Genomic DNA, 23,659 nt, shown 5'->3' with positions numbered 1-23,659 from the left:
ACTTGGTCTGTTGCAGGTCTGATTATTTTTCCGCCAACAGTACCAACTGAGACAGCCAGGCTTCCCTGAGACTAGCAGAAAACTTAAAGCTTGTTTTTCAAAAACCTGCTTCTTTCTGGTCAGCCCCTGCTTCTTTTCAGATAAGGTTCAGCCTATAAACAAGCAAGACAGTCCCATCTGGTGTAAGACCCCATTCAGTTTACACTGGTCCCCGGAAGATCCGCACAACCGTCTCCCTGTCCTATAGGTGACCGTGACCACCTGATGCCTCATTTTGCCTTATTTTCTTTTTTTTAAGGTTTTATTTATTTATTTGACAGAGATCACAAGTAGGCAGAAAGAGAGATGAGAGACCGGGAAGCAGGCTCCCCGCTGAGCAGGGAGCCCAATGAGGGGCTTGATTCCACGCCCCTGGGATCATGACCTGAGCCGAAGGCAGAGGCTTTAACCCACTGAGCCACCCAGGCGCCCCTTTGCCTCATTTTTTTTTTTTTTTAAGATTTTATTTATTTATTTGACAGAGAGAGATCACAAGTAGACAGAGAGGCAGGCAGAGAGAGAGAGAGGGAAGCAGGCTTCTTGCTGAGCAGAGAGCCCGATATGGGACTCGATTCCAGGACCCTGAGATCATGACCTGAGCCGAAGGCAGCGGCTTAACCCACTGAACCACCCAGGCGCCCCCCCCTTTGCCTCATTTTAATGTCAAGTCTCCACCCAACATAAACGTGGGAGGTCTGTTGCCTCTACCTTTGTTTAAAGCGCATGCTCCGTCCTTCCTCATGAATAGTCAGTTTCCCCCGCCCTCTTCATCAATACGTAATTTCCAACCCCTGTGATTAAAGAAGCGTGTTCTCAAATCAGAGGGGGAGTCCGATTTTTTTTTTTCTTAGATTTTATTTATTTGACAAAGAGCTCACAAGCAGGCAGAGAGGCAGACAGAGAGAGAGAGGAGGAAGCAGGCTCCCCGCCGAACAGAGAGCCCGATGTGGGGCTCGATCCCAAGACCCTGGGATCATGACCTGAGCCGAAGGCAGAGGCTTAACCCACTGAGCCACCCAGGCGCCCCGGGGGAGTCCGATTTTTGAGCCAGCTTCCCGTTTTCTTGCTTGGCAGCTTTACAACAACCCTTTTTTCCTGCAAAAGCCTGGTGCTGTGGAGTGCGACTTCCCGTTGCACGCCAGCAAATAAACTTTTCAGCCCGGTAACAAATTCCGCGACCGTGAAGGGACTCTGAATCCAACTGCGTTACCTTAGCCGGTGGCTCGTATACCCCCAGTCGGGGGACTGGGTTCCGAACTCCCTCGGATCGGCAGAGTTCAGCCTTCGCTGCTTTCTGGTTTTAACTTCCGGGAGAGAAACTTGTTTGGGGTTCGGAAGACATCCTTTCGGTGAGTGAGAACGTACGGATAACTGACTGCCGGTAATTTTCTTCGTGTTCGACCTCAGCCGAGAGGCCCTGGGTAAGGAGTTTTCCCTTTCTTAGAAAGGAAAACGGGGGGGTTACACTCACAGAGGGTCTCTTGGCTAATTGGATTTCTTGGAAAACCCGTGTGAGCGGCTCTGTGTGACCTGCTGAGAATTAATTTAAATAATTCGGAGATAAAATGGGAAATAAGAATTCAGTCCCAAAGTATACTCCCTTGGGTTGCATCCTTAGGAACTGGGCAGTGTTCGCGAGTGACTTCATCACTAAGAAAAAGATGATATTTTTCTGTAATACTGTCTGGCCACTGTATTCCTTGGGTTCGGGAGAAAAATGGCCTAAGAATGGTTCCTTAAATTACAATACTATCTTGCAATTGGAGTTATTTTGCAAAAGGGAGAAAAAATGGTCTGAGATGAGCTATGTACAATCTTTTATGTTGTTATACCGGAATGAGGAAATTCAGATAAAATACATGATTTGGGTGCCAAAGAGTCCCCAAAAGGAGGAAACTTCCCTTGATTCTCGTAATAAGGAAGAGAATTCATTACCCGCGCAGTTAAATACTACCACTGGGCCACCTCCCCTTGGAACTGCTGGGGACCTTGTCCCCCGACGTTCGGCGCCTCGGGCCCCAGCTCCATCCCCTTCTCCAGATTCCGGAGGACCTGTAGTGGTCTTTAGGTCTCATACCTGCCAGGATACCTCGTTGGACCAGAGGGCCACCCAAATTCAGGCAGGAAGATCGCCCCTGAATGAGGTGCTGATCAGTGGGGTGCTAAGCGGTTTCATCTTAGTGCGTTCCCAGTTTTCCACCTCTGACCTGCTGAACTGGAAAACCAAGATGCCTCCTTACCTAGATGACCCTATTGGAATGAAGAATTTTTTTGCCTCTATTTTCGCTATCCATAATCCAACATGGGCAGATATTCAGACCCTCCTAAACTTCTTCCTCACACCAGAGGAACGTAGCCTGATCCTAGAACAGGCTCGTGCTGAAGCCGATAAGATGCACGAGGAAGCTCCTTATAATCCGGTGAGAGCCCTTGGAGACCTGGCCATCCCCACCACTGACCCTCGATGGAACCCCCATGATGAGTGGGATAGAAATAGGCTGGAGCATTACCGGAGCTGCATCCTGAGAGGTCTGAAGAATGGAGTCCCCAAACAAAGAAGCCTCAATAAAGTTCTGCAGGTTAGACAGAAGCCTGACGAGGACCCCTTTGAGTACATGGAAAGAATGTTTAAGGCTTATCGGCAGTATGTGGATATAGATCCGGAAGCTCCAGAGAATCTACACATGGTCAATGAAACCTTCATAAGGCAAGCTGCCCCTGACATTTACAGGAAATTGCAAAGCGTGAGAGGGGCTTTAGGAATGCCCACAAATCAGTTGGTTGAGATTGCTTTCCATGTTTTCCAAAACCGAGACAAGGTCCAGCAGAAGGAGAAAGAGCGCAGGATGCGGCAGGAGGCAGCCTTGCTGGCGGATGTCTTGAGACAGGTGTGGTCAGACCCTCACCAATGTGCACACCAGGCTGGTGCCTGTCCCAGGGTAAGAAACCCGAGGCCCGCAAATTTGGGATCCAGAGGCCACCCAATCGTAGGACCGAACCAGTGTGCCTACTGCAAACGAGAGGGACACTGGAAGAGGGAGTGCCCCTCTCTGAATAGGTATTAGCCAAACTTCCAGATGCCCCCGCCCTCCGGTCGTCCTTCCCCATCTTCCGCCCAAGAACTCTCCAGGAAATCTGGGCCCCGGGGACTCCTGACAGCCCTACAGCCTTCATTGAAATTTCCGCATGGAACCCCGGGTCACCTTTTTTGGTGAAAAAGACACATAACAGGTCTCTTGGTGTAGACTAGTGCTACCTATGGAGGACAATGCCAGGGGCATTTGCGTGGTCCGGGTGGCTTAGTGGGTTAACCTACCTACCTTGGGCTCCAGTCATGACCTCAGGATCTGGGATCAAGCCCCGAATGTATTTTTTTTCCTTACCCTGTAAATTCCTCACTAACTTCGGTCTTTTTTTTTTTTTTTTTTTTTTTTTTTTTTTTTTTCCTAAAATGCGTAAAAACTCCCTGCCTGGGTCATCTTTTGGTCTCAATTTCCTTACTGGGCTTTGTAACAAAGGTTTGGGTTTTTTCCTCCTTTCCTGTCTCTTGTAAATTGAATTCTTTGTCCAGCTGGAAGACCTTGAGGGTAGAGGAAGAATGTTCCCTCCCAGTAGTTGGCATAGTGGATAGGATATTTTGCTGGGCCAAAGCTGGTCCCAGACACTGCCACCACTGAGATCCTGGGACATCTGATAATACAGCTGGCAGAAGGTAGGATTTTCTTTTTTTTTAAACACATGGTGTGAGCCTTCTGGAATCTCTGTCTGCAGAGTCTAATGGAACAAGAGTCTTTTGTACTTTTCTCTAAATTTCAATTAGCAAGAGAAAATACTAGGGGATTAGCTCCTTGGGCTTTGCAACTCGTGGGAAAAATTTGGCAGCACCCTCTGGTTGCTGATTATTTTTTCCCAGAGATGGTCTTCATTGGTGTGTGTCTTCTGTGTTCTTTGTTCATAAAAAGGAATGAGCATAGGGCAGGTATATAGGGCAGATCCCAGAGGTCTCATTTTTTCAGTTTCTGGTTCTCACCAGACCAGCATCTGTTTGGACAAACTGCTGTGAGTCCCTCTATAAAAGCCAGATGCAGTTTTTCCTTTTGTCATGTTCTGTGCCCTAAGAGCTTGCCTTTGTGACCAGTGAGAACATTCTCTCTGGTTTCCAACATCCAGACAGTGCAGTTACTGGGGTGTGCCTTGGGTACCCACGTAGAGTACCCCAGATAGGCTGGGGATCTTGGACACCATTAACAAAAAGCACACTCAGACCAGCCGTGACACCTCTCAAGAGAGTTTCATAAGTTTAATATCATTTCCAAATAAGATAAAATTATAAACATTAAGCACTAAAACATAGGTTTATCTACTTTTGTCTCAACTGCACAGAGAAATTAAATTTGGGTCTGTTAACCTGTTAACAGTTCACAATTGAAAGTTCAACCTAGAGATTCCTTTATTAGAAGGTTATACTATGAAAAAAAAAAAGCTTCTGAATTACGAAATGTATTCATAAATTTGTCAGCCTAAAGGATTCTAGGGTAACAGTTCACACTTACTAGTTAAGTTTCACAAGGCATCAAGGTTTCCACAAGTTAAGAATTCTAATACCATTAAAATTACTGAAACATAAGGGAAATAACTGTATACAAGGAAAGTAACATACATGGTTTTGGTTTTTAAAAATCTGAGAAATGAAATCATACTTGTCGAGAGAAAATATTTTGTTTCCTAAAATTAGGCTAATAATTTAAAGACTGAAAACAGGACAAAATCTGAATGAAAAATAATTGTAAAACACCTTTGGAAGGCAATTTTATGCTAAGGTTAAAATAAGTATTTTAAGATGAGTTTCAGTATCAGAAGTATTGATGCAAAATTAGAATTTGGTTTTTCTGTTAAAAGGAAAATGTTTTATTAGATTATTGGTTTGCTTTTTGAAAACAGTTTCTTGTTTGTAGGCAGCCACGAACTGGGCTAGAGTCAAGAGACCAAACCAGGCCCTGACTCGCGCCTCCTGGGAAGCCCAGGGGCTGATAGCCCTGTGGGTGGAAAAGTTGAGTAGCGCTTGAGAGAGGGCCTGAGCTATGGATCCTAAGGCTCGCTGACATGGTTGCTTGCATGTGCTTATCTGGAATGGGCAAAACAGGTCTGGTTATTAATCATTGTGGGATTGTGCTGTCCTTGCACGGGCTATAAACTACACCATTGTAAGACTGTACACTATGTCTTGAGCCACTTTGAAGTTAGTGCATCTGGTTAAGGAGTTACCTGAAGACAGACCACGGACGTCAGAGGGTCTGCTATTCGTGCTTGGGAAATAGATCATAGGGAAGCTTGAGGGGTTTTATGTGTATGTTGCAAGTTCTTCAGTAACCAGCTAAAAATAGATACTTTCTTATGATTGTTTCTGTTAGTTATATAATGCCTCACAGCCTTGAATAAAATTGGCACTGCTTGGACATCATCCACTTGGCCCCTCCTGCCCTCATCTCTTTGCATCTCGTCTTCGTCTCACCATCCTCTTGCCCTCTCGACCCTGGTCGTGTTGTCGCACTGGCCGCGACATCTGTTAAAGATTACATTAAGGACAATCTAAAGATTCTGTGTTTTCTCTTCATCAGATTTTTGATTATTCAAAAAAAACTGAGTCTTAATATTAAGAGTGAAGTTTTGCTCACAACTGTATATCATCTGTATTTACTTTGAAATCTTCTATGACCACCTTGGTTAAATAGATAAATATAGTTACCTAATGACCTGTAATCCAGTGACACATTTCTGCCTTTTGATAAATTGAATTTGATCAATGAAATGTTCAAATGATAGATGCTTTTTGACATACTTCCCAGAATCAAATTCCAAAAGTCTTTTGACCACAGTCTAAATGAAATGTTCAGAAGGCCCTGGGAACATTTCCAGAATTCTTGGAGGGGAGCCTACCTATCTCCGTGGGTAGAGCCTGAAACTGTTGATCTAGGAATTGTAAATTCGAGCCCCACATTGGGTGTAGAGATTATTTTAAAACAAAATCTTAAAAAAAAAAAAAATTGGTAAAAATGAAACTAATTTGGCTTACTTGCTATGTTAAATTACATGGGAAGTACTCAAATAAGTGACACTTAAACTCTCTTAGATTGTTCGTATAGATATGTTATTAAAGTAAGTGTTCTCAAAATTGTGTAAAACTCCTGGGGATCTGATATGTCCGAACATGTTACTATCTTGAAATGTTGTATGTCTCGGAAATAAGCAGATTTTCTTACCAGTTGCATTGTAATGGACTCTAACCAAATCTTTGACTATGGCCATTAAGTGTTTTCATTTACAGAAATGAAATGTTTTCATTTAATTTACAATTAACAGTTTCACTCAGATGCTTTCATAAAAGCTTTTTGCAAATGTGCTTCTGTGAGACTCATGGGAAGAACTCTGGGGTACAGGTTTCTTTATAACCTTGATGTCATTAAACTGAAGTAAGAATTTCCAGAACTACTCCGAAAAGAAGAATTAATAACATAAGACTGAATAAAACTAAGGAAGATAATTACAATTTTATCACATTTTTGCTGAAAACATTGCTGATTTTTTTTTTTAATGTTTTGTTTTTCCGGACTTAAAGCTATTTTTCTCTTAAGTGGCGGCTTAGAGCCATTTGATAAAATATTCCTTTGTAAAATATTCCTTTGTAAACAAATATGAAACATTTATCTTTTTCTCCCTACCTGAACCCTCCAGAATTCAGAAATTCTCAGTGAGTATTCTTTTATGGCAATTAAAGTTACTTGTATAAGTGCAGTAAGAATCTGTTTTCCTTAAAAACATCATTGGAAAGAAAAACACTGGGTTTTTTTTTTACCCAAGCTTTGCTGGAATGTCAACATTTGAGAGAGACATGAATGGTCTGCGGTATGACCAGGCAGCTTTAAGGAACTGAGGTTGACTTCGTGGAGCCGGTAAAAAGCCCCTTGGAAATACCAGCCTGGTACCTTCTTACAGAGTTCCAGCAGCCTCACCAGGGGGTAAAGAAGGTCACTTCCTGGCAGGTGCAGGAAGCTCAATATGTTGGGAACCTCAAGAAGAGAGGAGTTAACCCAAATCTGTAGGTACTGCAGGCGAAGTATGATGGCAAGTATCTGGCGTGGCTCCTGGCCTTGAGAGGCTATTGAAAGTTCAACCTAGAGATTCCTTACCGAAAATTCCAGTAAAGCAGATTTAAAAGATTCTGCATCGTCAACTGCTATTCTTGCTGCATTTATGTCAGTAACCAAGCCAAGATTTGCTCTCTCTTAGCTAGACTTTTTTGCAAGCCAATTAGTCTTCAATTGTTTTATCTTTGGCAAAATTGAGAGAGTGATAGGGAGAAAATATGTTTCAGTAAAACACCTATGTAAACACTGAATTCTGATACTGCTCATTATATGCTGAACTAGATGCTGATTTCTTCTAGTTTCCTCCAGTGACTGGCTACACACGTCTCCAAACTTTTTTTTTTTTCTTCCACCTTCTGAGTTGTTGGACTCCTACAAGAAGTAAACCTGCCTTTTTTCCCCCCGAGGCCCTGCAGACTAAACATCACCAGCCTGGTGCAAACTTTAGAGAAGCAACCAAAGCCACTCACACATAGACGATCGTCATGCCTGGTGGCTTTGTGAGCTGTTCCAAAGATCGCCAGAGACACTGCAGCGACAAATCAGGACAGCCTGTCAGATGGGCACTGCTTGCGCTCGCTCTGAAAAATGCTTTGAGCCTGACATCTGGAAATCTTGACTGTCTGGCCTAGAAACTCACAAACTGGATTACAACGTGATGCAGTTACTAACCACCATTTTTCTTAAATTGCATTGATGGGCCTCTTCGCGATCCCCCGATTGTTTAAGCAACAGGCCTGACTTTTGACAACCTACCTGCTTCACCGCCTCCCAAAGGGAAAGTGAATGACACGGACCCGTTATCAGAACTGAGACCCATTGGGTAAGACAATCTACCAGCTCAGCTTTTAATATGCGAAACCCCCAGGGAAGTTTCAGAGGGGAAACTGTAAGGGCCAAGGGCAGGTTGCTCCAAATTGTGCTATTTTGTTATATTGATCATTTTAAATAAAAGTTACTTAAGAGACAATCTGTGCAAGACTCAGACACTCCTCTGTTCCCCCTGAAAGCAGGAAATACATCTTCCATGTGAAAGTTGGCCCTCCCTATTCTAAGAAAAGACATTCTTTTTTTTTTTTTTTTTTTTTTTTTTTTTAAGATTTTATTTTGACAGATCACACGCAGGCAGAGAGAGAGGGGGAAGCAGGCTAGGCTCCCCGCTGAGCAGAGAGCCCAATGCGGGGCTCGATCCCAGGACCCTGAGATCATGACCTGAGCCACAGGCAGAGGCTTTAACCCACTGAGCCACCCAGGCGCCCTAGAAAAGACATTCTTTGGGCACCTGGGTGGCTGAGTGGTTAGGCCTCTGCCTTCTCAGGTCATGATCCCAGGGTCCTGGGATCCAGCCCCACATTGGGCTCCTTGCTCAGCAGGGAGCCTGCTTCTCCCTCTCCCTCTGGCCCTCCCCCTGCTTGTGTTCCCTCTCTCACTTTTTCTGTCCAATAAAAAAATAAAATCTTATTTTTAAAAAAGACACCTTATCACCAGAGATAGGGACAAACCTTGTTAGTGATCAGTGTCAGCCTAAATTCTGCTTAGAACTCCTTACTAGTTAAAGCTCCCTTAATACCTGTTTCCTTTATCCTGTAAATTACTCACAAATGTATTGTCTCTTTGTCTAAAATGTATAAACCTTGCCTGCCTCGGTCATTTCCTTGAATGGGCTTCCATGAACTTAAACTTTTTTTTTTTCTCCTGTTAACCTATCTTTTTTTTAAGATTTTATTTTTATTTATTTGAGAGAGACAGTGAGAGAGAGCATGAGCGAGGAGAAGGTCAGAGAGAGAAGCAGACTCCCGCAGAGCCGGGAGCCCGATGCGGGACTCGATCCCGGGACTCCAGGATCATGACCTGAACCGAAGGCAGTCGTCCAACCAACTGAGCCACCCAGGCATCCCTCTCCTGTTAACCTGTCTTATGTAAATTGAATTCTTAGCCCATCCGGAAGACATTGATGGTAGAGGAAGTTTTCCTCCCTGACACCCGGCATTCATCTAGTCTGTAGAGGGCACGTACAGAGCCCCTTCCCTTGTCCAAAGTTGAGAACCTAACGTCAGGGGCCTCATTTGCCTCATTTCAATGTTCAATCTCCACTCCCGGAGTGAACATGGGAAGCAGGTTTGCTCAATGCGCATGCTCCATCCTTCCTCATGAATAGTCCTAAATGTCCCCACCCTTTTCATCAATATGTATGTAGCCCAACTTTTATAAAACCATATATATATATTTTTTTAATTTATTTATTTGACAGAGATCACAAGTAGGCAGAGAGGCAGGCAGAGAGAGGGGGGAAAGCAGGCTCCCTGCTGAGCAGAGAGCCCGATGTGGGGCTGGAGCCCAGGACCCTGGGATCATGACCTGAGCCGAAAGGAGAGGCTTTAACCCACTGAGCCACCCAGGTGCCCCTATAAACCATATTCTAAGCTCCGGTGAGGGAAACAGATTTTTGAGCGGTAGTGGTGTCTCCTCGCTAGGCCACTTTGCAATGCTTTCTGCAGAAGACCGGAGTGACGGGGTGTTTTGCTTTCCATTGCGGAGGAGGCAAATACTTTTCTGCAACAGATCTCGAGCTATGAGCAGGATGTGGGCTACGTGCAAGCGATCATGTGGGACAAGTGAACGATTCTCTCTCAGCTTCAAATGAGAACAAGTTAATGATTCTCCACACTTACCAGATCCATCTATTCTAAAGGAGGACATGAAAGCACTCCAGGTATCCCATGTCTGTTCTGGGCACCAGCCCACGTAGACTTCTTTCTTTCTTTCTTTCTTTCTTTCTTTCTTTCTTTCTTTCTTTCTTTCTTTCTTTCTTTCTTTCTTAAGATTTTGTTTATTTGTCAGAGAGAGTGAGCACAGGCAGACAGAGTGACAGGCAGAGGCAGAGGGAGAATCAGGATCCCTGCCGAGCAAGGAGCCGGATGCGGGACTCGATCCCAGGACGCTGGGATTATGACCTGAGCTGAAGGCAGCTGCTTAACCAACTGAGCCACCCAGGCATCCCCCCACATAGACTTCTGCCCTCCATCTCCTGGAGTTTTCTCACAGGATCCGTCAGGACCCCGGTCACATAGGGGAGGATTGGATTGTGTTCCAGCAGAAAGAGAAAGAAAAAATTCCACCAAGTAAATTAGGAGATACAATTGGCTTTTATTCAATGATTCAATGAATGGGCTGCATCCCAGCTAGGAAGTAGACAGGTGCTCCAACGGGGTGTACAAAAGTATAAGTTTTTTATACAAGGACAATAGGAACAAAAAAGTTACCAGCAAATGAAAGTCTTTTCCAGATGAGGGAGGCTGCTTTCAAGGAGGGAAAGCAGAGTGTCGTATGCAGATTATCGTCTTTCTTTGGAGGGTAGAGAGGACCCAGATGTGGCCAAGTCATTGATAATGATTGAAAAATTATACTAGATTACTAACTAGCCAATTTAAGGCTACATTTCTAGGGGAAGTTAACATTACTGTTAGAGTAGGTATTAAGCACCCAGTTCTGGGAAGTCACTTTAAATGGGGCATATGTGTGAGTGTGTGTGTGTGTGTGTTTTAATACTAGTTTTTGAGGGGCACCTGGGTGGCTCAGTGGGTTAAAGCCTCTGCCTTCGGCTCAGGTCATGATCCCAGAGTCCTGGGATCGAGCCCCACATGGAGACCCACATCCAGCCCCCCATCCAGCCCTGCATCCATCCCCTCTCTCTCTGCCTGCCTCTCTGCCTATTTGCCATCTCTGTCTGTCAAATAAAATCTTTTTTAAAAAAAGACTAGTTTTGAGTCATCTCTCCACCCAACATGGGGCTCGAACTCAGTTGCCCGGAGTTCCCCCACCCTCACATTTCTGGGTTTTGTTGTTGTTGTTTTAAACACCATGTAGGAAAGGCAAGATTTTATCTTTTCCCTCTTAGAGTTTTTCCAGCCGAAAAGTAAATGACATATGTTCAATGAGAGAAAAGCATACAGATATGCTTAATACAAGTTTCATGTGTCGTGGGAGCTTTCAGACCCAAAGAAATGGCAAAATCTACATGCTTTTTTATAGTAGGCTGAACACAATGAAACAATTGTGAAAGTTAATTATGTGGGGAGGCTTATAAGGAGGGTAACTGTTTCAACAAGGTCTATTGATGCAGAGTTCATAACTATTTTAACAAGGCCTATGAAATTCTCTTGGTCTGAACCTCATGGTAAAATGTTACTTTCCTTCTACTCTAGGGAAGATATGTATCCTAAGACATGGAACATCATCTGCTTCTTAAATTTTAAGTTTTATTTGACAGAGAGAGCATACAAGTAGGCAGAGCGGCAGGCGGAGGGAGAAGCAGGCTCTCCCCTGAGCAGGGAACTCAATTCAGGCTGGATCCCAGGACCCTGGGGATCATGACCTAAGCTGAAGGCAGACACTTAACCAACTGAGCCACTCAGGGGCTCTTATTTTTTTTATTTTATTTATTTTGAGATAGAGTGGGCATGATTGGCAGGGAAGGGCAGAGGGAGAGAGAGACGCAGACTCCCCTCTGAGCAGGGAACCCACTACAGGGCTCAATCCCAGGACCTGGGGATCATGACCAGAGGGCAAAGGCAGACACTTACCCAGGCACCCCTGTCTCCTGCTTTTGACACAGTTACACCAGCATTGAAGGCAAGGAAGGTGATCAATAGGTGACACTTTAAAAGCCTGAGGGCACAACATCCCAACATTGTGGTTTCCAACACTCGGGGACTGGACAGACCACGAGCCACAGGTGCAGAGCACCCAGTCTCTTCCTCGACCTCTGACCCAGGGTAACCTGTAACTTCCTATATAACATATGGGAAGCCTATATAATAATGACCCTTTATAATATTTACATTACAGTTCACACAACTGAGCCACCCAGGCGCCATTTCCCCCTTTAAAAACCAAGAATTTTTTTTTTTAAAGATTTTATTTATTTATTTGACAGAGAGATCACAAGCAGGCAGAGAGGCAGGCAGAGAGAGAGGAGGAAGCAGGCTCCCTGCTGAGCAGAGAGCCCGACGCGGGGCTCGATCCCAGGACTCCGAGACCATGAACCGAGCCGAAGGCAGCGGCTTAACCCACTGAGCCACCCAGGCGCCCCTAAAAACCAAGAATATTGATGGGGTTTCAGAACATAGGTGAGGTTCGGTGGGGTGAGGGCAGAGCCAACCAAGAAGGAAATCTTGAGACATCTTTGGTGCAAACAGGCAATTTATTAAAGCCCGGGGCCAGGACCCGTGGGCAGAAAGAGCTTCTGCGCAATGAATCTGAGGGGCCGCTACTCTGTAATCGGGAGTTGGGGAAGGGAAGGGAAGGGAAGGGGAGTTGTCAAAAGGATTTTCATATGTTAAAGAAGACTCGGGATACCTGAGGCCACGCCATTGTCAAGTTAAAATTGTTTTTCCCTCTAGCAAGGCATTAACATAAGATAGTTGGGAGCTTCCTGGAGGAATGTGATACTCTGCCCACTTCCGGTATCTGTCCGTGTGCTGCAGGTCCTAAGGACAGCTCATTGTATCTACATTTCCTTCTGGAAGATAAGTGATTGATAGAAATGCTTTGTTCTTGTAGATTGCTGAGACATTTGTAAACTGAGGGAGACTCACACCTGCCAGGATTGTGATCTCTATCAGCTGCCCATTTGTTTTTCCTTCCCTTAGCTTTAGGGAAGCCTGGAGTGCCAAGGAAAGTCGCATCTCTCCCATGGGGGTGGGGGTGGGGGTGGGGGGTGTCAGCTTCTGTGCTGTGCTCAGCTAGCCTTCTGTTCCCCTCAGTACAGCTATCATGAATCTTTTCTTTCCAGTGAAATTGGCTAGTGGACAGGATTCACGACATCCCTTTTCTGTTTCGGGGAGAAACTGATGAAGCAGGGACTCACCTATATTCCAAAACTACATCAGTGTCCTAACAGGGTATGGGGGTGTTACTTGCTCTATTCTGGCTCCTGTAAACAGTCATGAAGAACTATGGAATGACACTGTACCACTGCATCCATCCAAAGAGAAGGGAGATTCACAGCAAGAGGTGGGTTGAATCAAAATATTTTTTTTAAGATTTTATTTATTTGACAGAGAGTACAAGCAGGCAAGCGGCAGGCAGAGGAAGAGGGAGAAGCAGGCTCCCCACTGAGCAGAGAGCCCCAGGAGAGGGGCTTAATCCCAGGATCCTGGGATCAGGACCTGAGTGGAAGGCAGAGGCTTAACGGACTGAGCCACCCACGTGCCCCTGATGAGGGAGCAGAAGGCTGGCTGAGGACAAAGCAAAAGCTGGCACCTTACACCCCCCCCCCCAACCTCAGTGACATGTGTGACATTCCTCAGGCACTCCTGGCTGCCCTACAATAAAAACAAATAGTTAACTTGTAGAGATCACAATCCTGCAAGACTGGAGTCTCCCTCGGTTTACAAATGGCCTAGTGATTTACAACAAAGCTATCTTATCAATAGCCCAACTTCCAGAGACAAGTAACTCAGTTCCTAAAGCCCTTATAATGAAGTTCTAGGATCTAGGTGAGGTTGGGTCAGGGGAGGTCTGGAGCCTACAGCTAAGAAAGAATTCTCAAGACCTCTTTGGTGCAAAAAGGTGGTTTTGTTAAAGCACAGGGACAGGACCCATGGGCTTCCCTGGGGATGTGAGGAGTGGTCTGTTACATACTTTTAAGTTGGGAGGGGGTTAGGGATGGCCTAAATCTCTAAAGAATTTTGGAAGCAAGATTTCTAGGATCTTGGGGCACCTGGGTGGCTCAGTGGGTTAAAGCCTCTGCCTTCGGCTCAGGTCATGGTCCCAGGGTCCTAGGATCCAGCCCCATATTGGGCTCTCTGCTCAGCAGGGAACCTGCTTCCTCCTCTCTCTCTGCCTCCTTCTCTGTGATCTCTGTCAAATAGATAAAATCTTTAAAAAAAAAATTATTTTTCTAGGACCTTGAGGGGCTAGCTATTGTTTGGGGGAAAAGGTTATTTATTACCAGTAACAAAACTTTCTCATGAGACCCTTTAGATGTCTATCAGTGGGCCATATGCTTGGGAATGATTGTCAACACTATCTTGGAGGTTTAGAGAGAAAGTTTCCAAAAAATTGTTTAGAGATAAACAATTCCAAAGGAATTGTTAAAGTAGACTTATAGGATCCTGGTTGGGGGTAGGGGGTCAGTCAGGCTAGGATTGCCCTTTGCCCCAAGCAAGGCCTTAAGGTGGGGGTAGTTGAGTCCCTAGAGGAGAGTCACTTCTTCCTGTTTTAAGGGCTTGTCAGTAGGTAAGGAAATTTAATAATTTTTCTTCTGCCCCTGTTTTCCACATCACTAACATCAACATTGCCCTCCCCTCCATAAAACTGAAGGAGGCTGAGGCAGAAGGAAATGTGAATTAAGTTAAATTTCTTCTAAACCTAAAGCTCATTGACAAGATGTGTGATAGGAGGAATGTGACATTCCACCAGGAAATTCCAACTATCTTCATGTCAGTGCCTCATTAGAGGGGAAAAACAGCCTTGGCTTGACAATAACCAGGACTCCAGTATTCTGACAGTCTTCTTTACCGTGACAGCCCTTCTGAACACCCCCTTTGTCCTCACCTACCCAACTCCTGTGTATATAATCAGCCACTCCTCAGGGTATCAGGGCAGCATCTCTTCCTGTCCACGGGTCCTGTCCCCGTGCTTTAATAAACAACCATTTAAAAATAAATAAATAAATAAACAACCATTTTGCACCAAAGATGTCTCAAGAATTCTTTCTTGGCCATCAGCTCCAGACCTCACCCCAGATTCTAGATTCTAGAACTTCATCACCCCAAATCAAAATATTTTGGGTTGGGATCAGATGATAGGGTGGTGTGGAGAGATGGATTAATGAAGCCAGTAAGATTGTATCTGGGAATTCTAGAGTATCCACAGAGTTTTTCTTTTTTGTTATTTTGCCTGTCAGGAGTGTTGGTGGTGTTTTGTGAAAAGGGAAGGAATCATGCTGGGAATGAAAAACGATTTTAAGCCACTTGCTCCTTTAACTGTTACTGTTGCAGAAAATAATCAGACCTGTGAGAGACCAAGTGACACTCAGAGGAGTAAGAAAACTAGGATTTATTTTACCCCGGCGGACCCAGCTGAGCATCGTGCTCCCAAGTTCTGGACCCCGGGCAATGGGGTTACAGGGCTTTTATAGGGACTGCGGTCAGTCAGTTTCCAAGGGCAGTGCTGCCTGCTGGTAGGTGGGTTTGAACTGGGGGAACTGGGGCTGCTTAGAGCAGGAATAGTAGTGCAAGGAGCCTATGGCAGGAAACCTGTTTAAAGGAGCAGAAAGGGCTGGTTATGGTTATCTCTTGCTCCCAGTAGGGCTTCTGGTTATCTCTAGCTTATTGTTAGTAACTTTCCATCTTCCAGGGCCTCCTGGCTTGGATCTGCTCTAGAGGTCATTTGCCTCTTTGTTACCATGGCAACCAATTTCCTCAGTCAGGAAGAATGCTTTTACTACAGAGACACCCTATATTGGACTGTTGTGATTTTAAAGGAAAATATTTACAGCTCTGTAAGTATAGCTGCTCCAGTTGAGATTGTGACAGCACGGCCCAGTAAACTCGATATCAGTGAAGAGAAGATAAAATAGGGACACCGGGGTGGCTCAGTTAGGCATCTGTCCTTGGCTCAGGTCATGATCCCCCGGTCCTGGGATCGAGTCCAGTGTCGGGCTCCCTGCTCAGCAGGGGGGACAGGTATCAGCTTCTCCCTCTCCCACTCCCCTGCTTGTGCGCGCTCTGTCAAATAAATAAATTTAAAAGAAAAGAAATTTGTAACCATTTCACAGGAATGAACTGTGAGATTGGAGTCAAGTGCCTCATGGGAATGCCCCATGGGAAGCCCATGGATGGAACTCCTCTGTTAGAATCATCCATCTGTGGAGCCCCCGACAAACACCCTATAGAGGACACATGGCCTGCTGCGCACAGACCTTGGTATTCTTTTATTATTATCATTATTTAGATTTGTCAGAGAACACAAGCAGGGGTAGAGGTAGGCAGAAGGAAAGCAGAAGCTCCCCACTGAGCCTGATGTGGGACTTGATCTGAGAACCCTCAGATCCTGCCCTGAGCAGAAAGCAGACGCTTAGCTGACTGAGCCACCCAGGCATCCCAGACCTTGGTCTTCTTTAAAAGACTGTGTGCCAAAATTGTGACATGAGGCCATGAATCATGCTGTTTTGGGGGGATTGGCAGATGCATTAACGAACTGTCACTTACTATCCAAATCAGAAATCGAGTAATTAACACCACTCCTCCCGCACATAAGCAGGTAACCATGACTTTACTGTTTAACGACACTGACAGCCTCATTGATGGGGTGGTGTGCCACTTCAGTCGGCGAACGGGAGAAGAATTAGGCACAAACAAGTCAGCTGCAAGAGATTGGGAACACGGAACACGGAACAATAGTCGAAAAGACTGCTGCCGCAAGCAACTCCACAGTCTCACTTTTATTAGATAGAAACAGTTGCCAACAGAAGAACCAATGAAGGTCAAACAGTAATCACATGTCTCGTGGACAAACAAGGAGGATAAAGTTTATAGTTAACCATGCACAGGCAGAGGACTCATCTAAATAACAATGGGCACTTCTGGGAAGAGAAAGGGAAGCAGGCGGTTTTCGTTCCACCCTGAGCAAGCCAGGCATCCCCAGCTGCCCAGTTTCACGGTTGCATATCCTCCTTCTCCCCAAAGATCTGTTGCCAGTATATGTTTTTCTTAAGGCCATATCTAAATGTGCTTGGTAACTAGTAAAATCCTCCAGGGGTTATAGTTTAAGTAACACATTGTTCCGAGGGGCAGTAGCAGTAGTGGAAAAAAATTAACCCAGTTAGGCGAATTGGGAGATTAGGGATTAGCTCCCTGTGATAAACCACAAGTAAAGAAAACCCGGGTTTCCGGGAAAGATATGTTTCTGGCCCTTCCTAAAGCCAGGATGGCTCGTGGGAAAGTTGACAGCTTTTCCACGCCTGATTTATGGAAGATAATGATCAAGACAAAGGGCTTCATGGCCAAAAGGCCACCACAAAACAGGCCTTTCAGTAAGCAAAACTGGCTATTTAGACTGCTTTAGATTTATGGCCCATTAAACCTGGCTCTCTCAGACCCACAGGTCTCAGTAGAAGGGGAATGTGCTCATTGGAGTCTAAGGCAAAAACAAGGTGGTATGCGGCTATCTTTAGGATTCTGCACTAGGAAGCTTCCTTCAAGTAGTATGTCTTATACTCCATCTGGAGAACAATTACTGGCATGCTGCTGGGCACTAGTTGAAAGGGAACCTGTAACTGGAAGTCAGGATGTGTGGATGAGGCCTCATTCCTGTTATGACGTGGATTTAAGGAAACCCCACTACCTATAAGATTGGACACACCCAGGAAGCGAGTATAATTAAATGGAAATGGTATATATGAGATAAGGCTAAGCCTAATATAAAGGAGTATCACACGGGCATGAAGAAATGAATGACATGGCTACTCACTCCAATTAGTCAATGTATTCTAATGATGTTCCATTAGCTAGTTCCCCTATCCTGTGGGGGAAGCCCTGTGATCAATTCACAGAAGAAAAATAGCATGCTTGGTTTACTGACAGATTGGCAAAAGATATTAATAATGCTCATCTTGGAAGGCTGTAGTTTACAGTTCCCATCTTAAAAAGATGTTACAGTGTGCATGGGTGGCTCAGTCGTTTAAGTATCTGCCTTTGGCTCAGGTCATGATCCTGGAGTCCTGGGATCCAGTCCTTCATAGGTGTTATGGGCTTAAGGTCGTTCAGGATTCACAGTCTGACATGGGTTAAAATTTTACACAAAGTTGGAGACTTTATTCTGACATCAGGGCTGCGCTCCGATTTCAGGAACTCAAAGTGCAGCCTCAAGCAGCAAGGGCTTGAAGCTTATAAAGGCAAAAATTGCCAGAGCACGTATCTCAGAGCAAGCAAGTTGGTTTCACAGAAGCAGATGGAAGTTAGTTATTTGTGGGGTCACAAGATGTGGAAATGGACCATTTTGTATAGACAAGCAGTTCAAATTTTACAATCATTCTGAAACTGCTGCAAGAGCTATTCTAACAAAGATAACCACAAGAATGTCTAAACATAAAACTGCTGATCTTTGTCACAGGACTGACGGCGGTCACAAGGTTTCTCTGCAGTGGCCATCTTTTGATTCTCCTAAGCCCATTCCTCATATTATTTTATTTATTGTATTTTATCCCATTCCTGTTTATTTCAATAGGGCTCCCTGCTCAGTGGGGAGTCTGCTTCTCCCTCACCCTCTGCCCCTTCCCACCCCATTCATGCTCTCTTTCACATTGCACACTCTCTTTCTCTCAAACAAATAAATTTTTTTTTTAATTTGACAGATAGAGATCACAAGTAGGCAGAGAGGCAGGCAGAGAAAGAGGAGGAAGTAGGCTTCATGCCAAGCAGAGAGCCCGATGCGGGGCTCATCCCAGCACCCTGGGATCAGGACCTGAGCCAAAGGCAGAGGCTTTAACCCACCGAGCCACCCAGGCGCCCCAATAAATAAAATCTTTAAAAAAAGAGAGGGGGGGGGGCGTCTCCGTTGCCATGAGAACCTTCCAGTCTGTGTCAGCCACTGCCGCCTTGGCGACGCCGCGTTTGCTCCGCCGGCCGGGCTCGGGGCGCCAGCTGGGATGCCCCACGAGCCTGCCCGGCGTCCCGGCCTCTCCGCCCTCGGGGCAGCCGCGAGGTCCGCCCCCGGCTCTCCGGCCGCGCTTTCAAATCCGTCGTACCCACGGGCGGGGAGGGAGCCGGGCCTGCGAGTCCCCACGCGGGTCGGGAGGAGGGAAGGCGGGACCCGTGGCGCGCTCACTCCCTCGACCCCCCAGGCCGGAGAGGGCCGCGCTCGGGCCGCGGGAGAGGAGCGGAAGGGGTGGGGGCGCGCGCGGGGGGGAGCAGGAGGGAGAGGGGCGCGCGCTACGAGCCTACCCCCGCCCCGGGGTCTCCCGCCCTCGGGGTTCGGAGCCGCCGGTGCCTCAGGCCAGACCCGCGCGGGGGCAGGAAGGGGCAAGGACGCCACGACCTAGGGTGACTCCAAGCGTCTCCCGGGCGACGGCTCCGCAGCAAGATGGCGGACGATAAAGAAAGGGAAGGCAGGGGCGCCTGGGTGGCTCAGTGGGTTAAGCCGCTGCCTTCGGCTCAGGTCATGATCTCAGGGTCCTGGAATCGAGTCCCGCATCGGGTTCTCTGCTCGGCAGAGATCCTGCTTCCCTCTCTCTCTCTGCCTGCCTCTCCATCTACTTGTGATCTCTCTCTGTCAAATAAATAAAATCTTAAAAAAAAAAAAGAAAAGAAAAGAAAGGGAAGGCACAGAGAGAGAAAGAGAGGGAAGGGTTAGAGAAAATCTCAAGCTGACTCCCCACACTGGGTTCGATCCCATGATCCATGAAGTCATTACCTGAGCTGATACTAAGAGTTGGTTCCTCAACTGACTATGAGCCTTCCAAGGGTTCAATCTCTAGTCGAGCCTTTTCTCCTTTACTCATAGTTAAGAGTGCTTCATCCCATCCTCTGATAACTTTGCCTATTCCGACCTTAAAACTTAAAGGCTTGGCATTTTTCTTCTTCTTTGAACTCGTTTGAATATTAGTATCAAAAACAGCCCCATCTTGTAGTGGGCTCAGTCGATTAAGCTCTTTTGGCTTAACGTCTTGACCCCAGGGTCCTGGGATTGAGTCCCGCCTCAGGCTCCTTACTCAGCAGGGAGCCTGCTTCTCCCTCTGCCTGCTGCTCTCCCTGTGTGTGCTCTCTGACAAATAAATAAATAAAATCTTTAAATAAAAAAAGAGAGAGAGACCTAACAGGCTTGCCGGGGTGACTCAGTCGGTTAAGCCTCTAACTTCGGCTCAGGTCATGATCTCAGGGTCCTGCGATCAGGCATAGGGCTCTCTACTCAGTAGGGAGTCTGCTTCTCCCTCTCCTACTGCACCCCCCTTGTGCTCTCTCAAATCAATCAGTAAAATCTTAAAAAAAAAAAAAAAAAGTCACAACCACAACCACATGGAGATGGGATGAGTAGCCAATATGCAGAGTTTTATGTTGTTTACCAAGTCTTAAATCAAGAACAAAGGGGGGCGCCTGGGTGGCTCAGTGGGTTAAGCCTCTGTCTTCGGCTCAGGTCATGATCTCAGGGTCCTGGGATGAGCCCCGCATCGGGCTCTCGGGGAGCCTGCTTCCTCCTCCTCTCTCTGCCTGCCTCTCTGCCTACTTGTGATCTCTGTCAAATAAATAAATCTTAAAAAAAAAAAAAAGAACAAGGAGGACAGTGTCACCCTGACATTGGGTGTCACCCTGGTCAGTGGCTAATGGGTTAATGATATGGATGTCGTGATGAGAAAAACACTGATGAAGTACTGCCGGGAGAGATTTGGGGAACACCCCTATGGGAAGACATTTGGCAATGGGCCCAAAATACTAAAATGACTGTCTTCCATGGGGATGATCCCAGTGAGCTTACCTCCGCAGAGCGGACCTTCAACAAAGTCGCAGACTCATTAGCCCAAATTGCGGTAAACACAGTTGATCCAATGGCGGACACCAGATTGGCGCAACGGGCTCAGGAGAAAAACCAGCGTTTGGGAGAGCAGGCTACTGACAGGTGGGCCAGGACCGTGGGATACCCATCCCCCAGGATGCTGTACAAGAAACCATGTTAAAACGTCCAGTTTGTCGGATCTGGCAAAGACGGAAAAATCCACAACAGTACAAAGGACCATACAACGGGGAAGACTTCCCCAGCCAAATTTGGCAAATAGAATATGTGGGGCCATTACCCCACTTCCGGAGTTGTCAATGTATCCGTGTGGTAGTGGACACTTACTTGGGATATTTAATATCTTGTGTATTTGCCCATGCCACTCAACAGAACGCTGTCAAGACCTTAGAGACTATTATAGTGAATTATGGTGTATCTATTCAGATCCAGAGTGATAATGGTTCCCGCTTTCCAGGTAAATTAGTGAAAGCCTTTCCTGCCTCCTATAATAGTGAATGGATTCATCATAGTCCCTATTACCCCCAGGCGGCTGGGTAGGTGGAACGGACAAATGGACTCTTAAACAACAATTAAGAAAATTAGGAGGGGGGCGCCTGGGTGGCTCAGTGGGTTGGGCCGCTGCCTTCGGCTCAGGTCATGATCTCAGAGTCCTGGGATCGAGCCCCGCATCGGGCTCTCTGCTCGGCAGGGAGCCTGCTTCCTCCTCTCTCTCTGCCTGCCTCTCTGCCTACTTGTGATCTCTCTGTCAAATAAATAAATAAAATCTTTAAAAGAAAATTAGGAGGGGTGCCTGGGTGGCTCAGTGCGTTGAAGCCTCTGGCTTCCGCTCAGGAAATGGTCCCCGGGTCCTGGGATTGAGCCCTACATCGGGCTCTCTGCTCAGCAGGGAGCCTGCTTCCTCCTACCTCTCTGCATGCTTCTCTGCCTACTTATAATCTCTGTCTGTCAAATAAATAAAATCTTTTTAAAAAAAATCTTAAACGATAGATCTGTTGGTCAAAATGCAACTCCATTAGGGCAAATGAAGACCCCTAATTTGCAAATAAGCAATGTGACAAAATTATTACAGCCAGCCTTAATATGTTGGAATATTAATTCAGACACTAAATTATTTTACAGAGGCCCCCCCGCACCCGAGTCTGCTGGACTAGATTTACATTCCATGAAAGAAGCACGAGTAAGCTGTAATTCAATGAACTGTGCCTACCGGCATAGGGATTCATTGCCCCCCTGAAACAGTTGGATTAATTATGGGGCATTCAGGATTGGTGCTAAGAGGAATACAAATATTAAGAGAAATAATCCTGGTTATCAAGGAGAGATAAAGGTCATTTTACTCAATTCTGGAGGGCAACCTCTTTGAATACAGAAATATAATCTAAACGGACAGTTAGTATTGTTGCGCTAATGAAGACCACTGTGGAATCTGGCTTTGCCCCTGCTCTCACTATGGTGAGGGGAGCTAAGGGGTTTGGCTCCAGCACTGCTTAGAAACCAGTGGCAAAGGCTTGGGTGACAAAGCCACCCACAGCAATCCTACTCCTTCTGAAGTAACTGCTCAAGGAGGAGATGCTACAGTAATAGCAATGTATTCTGGCCATGAAAAATTGTATCATGTTCCTTTAATGTATGTTTCCCTCCATGATCATAGATACGGATTTGGATACTGTGCTTTCCCATCACCTGGACACAATCTACCTGTATTCTGCAGACTCAGCCTGAGGCTATCTCCACTGAAGCAGGACAGCCATTGATCCTGTCCTGTTGGGCCAGATGTCCTTTACCTGTAGGACTGATATGCTGGTACCATAACGGACATGAGATTTATTCACCAAAACATGTCAGACGTTTTCCATAAGCTCACTGGCCACCCTCATCAAGATAACCATAATCTTTCTTTCTTTATTATTTTTTTATGCTTTTATTTGGGGCACCTGGGTGGCTCAGTGGGTTAAAGCCTCTGCCTTCGGCTCCAGTCATGGTCTCAGGATCCTGGGATGGAGCCCCACATCGGGCTCTCTGCTCAGCACCTGCTCCCCCGCCTCTCTCCCTGCCTCTTGCCTCTCTGCCTACTTGTGATCTCCCTCTCTCTCTCTCTGTGGGTGTCAAATAAATAAATAAAATCTCTTTAAAAAAAAGATTTTATTTATTTATTTGACAGAGAAAGAGAGACACAGCGAGAGAGGGAACACAAGCAGTGGGAGTGGGAGAGGGAGAGGGAGAGGGAGGAGCAGGCTTCCCACTGAGCAAGGAGCCTAATGTGGGGCTCAATCCCAAGAAGGACCCTGGGATTGTGACCTGAGCTGAAGGCAGACACTTAATGACTGAGCCACTCAGGAACCCCAACCATAATTTTTCTGTAGAATTAAGAGCCATAACTTTGTCTGATGACGGTGAATCTACATATGTAAAAGCAGACCCCGCTGATGTCAGTTTTAAACAAGCATCTATATTTGTAACAGTGTATAACAATTGCACTGTCCCTTTAAGGGAGAAACAGTTTCCGATTACACTTGGCAACGAGTGTGTTAAACCTTAGCTCATTTTGTATACTCAAAGGAAATAGTCCCCAAGATCTATTTTGACAAAATATTGGCATAGGAACCTCTTGAAGCAAATTCTTACACCTCAATGGTGCTATATTTTCCATTATCAATTGTTTTTTTTTTTTTAAAGATTTTATTTATTTATTTGACAGAAAGAGATCACAAGTAGACGGAGAGGCAGGCAGAGAGAGAGAGAGAGGGAAGCAGGCTTCCTGCTGAGCAGAGAGCCCGATGCGGGGCTCGATCCCAGGACTCCGAGATCATGACCCGAGCCGAAGGCAGCGGCCCAACCCACTGAGCCACCCAGGTGCCCCAACCATTATCAATTGTTAATGCAAATGTACCACCTCCCCTTCCATATACCTCTCCTTGTATATGTATGAATTGTTCTACAATTCTTTCTACTTGCAA

General features: G+C 45.9%; 1 long non-coding RNA gene across 1 annotated transcript; it reads left to right on the top strand.

The window, feature by feature from the left end:
• The first annotated feature begins 944 nt into the window (after positions 1-944).
• Positions 945-8,154, top strand: LOC125082038 (uncharacterized). Its single transcript, XR_007121865.1, has 2 exons — positions 945-1,460; positions 5,451-8,154. It is a non-coding gene; the product is annotated as an uncharacterized LOC125082038 (long non-coding RNA).
• Positions 8,155-23,659: the final 15,505 nt, after the last annotated feature.

Source organism: Lutra lutra, chromosome 12 (genome assembly GCF_902655055.1).
Source record: "Lutra lutra chromosome 12, mLutLut1.2, whole genome shotgun sequence".
Taxonomy (NCBI): Eukaryota; Metazoa; Chordata; class Mammalia; order Carnivora; family Mustelidae; genus Lutra; species Lutra lutra.
The sequence above is the reverse complement of the archived record's forward strand: the minus strand, read 5'-3'. Positions and strand labels throughout refer to the sequence as shown.